General features: G+C 45.2%; 1 non-coding gene across 1 annotated transcript; it reads left to right on the plus strand.

Moving 5' to 3' along the window:
* The first annotated feature begins 207 nt into the window (after positions 1-207).
* Positions 208-314, plus strand: LOC120271207. The gene has a single exon (XR_005539828.1). It is a non-coding gene; the product is annotated as a small nucleolar RNA R71 (small nucleolar RNA).
* The last annotated feature ends 745 nt before the right edge of the window (positions 315-1,059 follow it).

The following is a 1,059-nucleotide window of genomic DNA, read 5'->3' on the forward strand; positions in this document are numbered from 1 at the left end:
GTTACCGCATCTATCTCATAGAGGCCGGCCACTTTCTTCTTCTCCCTAGCATTCCATTTGTAGTTGTTTAACCCCATTTCTTCAATCAACTGACGAGCCTCATCGGGGGTCTTGCTACCTAAGGTACCTCCTCCTGCCGCATCTAAGAGTTGCCTTATACTCAGGTTCAAACCATTGTAAAAGGTTTGAACAATCATCCACTCTGGGAATCCGTGTTGCGGGCACTTCCTCAGGAGCTCCTTGAAACTTTCCCATGTCTCGAATAGAGACTCCAATTCCAACTGAACAAAGGATGAAATCTCATTCCTAAGCTTTACTGATTTTCCGGGAGGGAAGTAACGGGCTAGAAAAGCTTCCACCATCTCCTCCCACGTGGTAATTGACGCTCTAGGCAACGAGTGTAGCCACTGCTTCGCTTTCCCTTTTAGGGAAAATGGGAAGGCTCTCAATTTGATGGCATCATCCGTCACCCCATTTATCTTCAGCATATCACACACCTCGAGAAAGCTCTCTATATGACTGTTTGGATCCTCATCGGCCAAACCATTGAATTGTGCGGATTGCTGCAACATGTGGATGAATGCCGGCTTCAGCTAGAAGTTCTGAGCTGTAATCAGGGGACGCACAATACTCGATTGTGTCCCCAACACCGAAGGTCTGGCATAATCGGATAATTTTTGCTGTTGCTCATTCTGTTCTGCCATGTTTTCAGATTCTTTTACTTCCAAATTAGCTGGATTAGACTGTTCTTGCACAGGTTCTTTCCCTTTTCTTCTAAGTGTACGCTCAAGCTCGGGATCACCCTCAATCAATATTGAGGGATTCCCTCGGGTCATAACCTGGAGCTGCACCCCAAAAGAAAGAAAAAGAAATCAGAACGATGATAGAATAAGAAGATAGGAAATAGAATGTATGGTGAAATAGCTAAGAAAACAAAGTGCAAAGTATTTCTAAATGCCTACTCCCCGGCAACGGCGCCAAAAACTTGACAAGGTCCCCTTGCGTATATCCCGCAAGTGCATGGGTTTGTCAAAGTAATAATCCCGAATGAGCGGGTAT

This window comes from Dioscorea cayenensis, chromosome 10, assembly GCF_009730915.1.
Source record: "Dioscorea cayenensis subsp. rotundata cultivar TDr96_F1 chromosome 10, TDr96_F1_v2_PseudoChromosome.rev07_lg8_w22 25.fasta, whole genome shotgun sequence".
Lineage (NCBI taxonomy): Eukaryota > Viridiplantae > Streptophyta > Magnoliopsida > Dioscoreales > Dioscoreaceae > Dioscorea > Dioscorea cayenensis.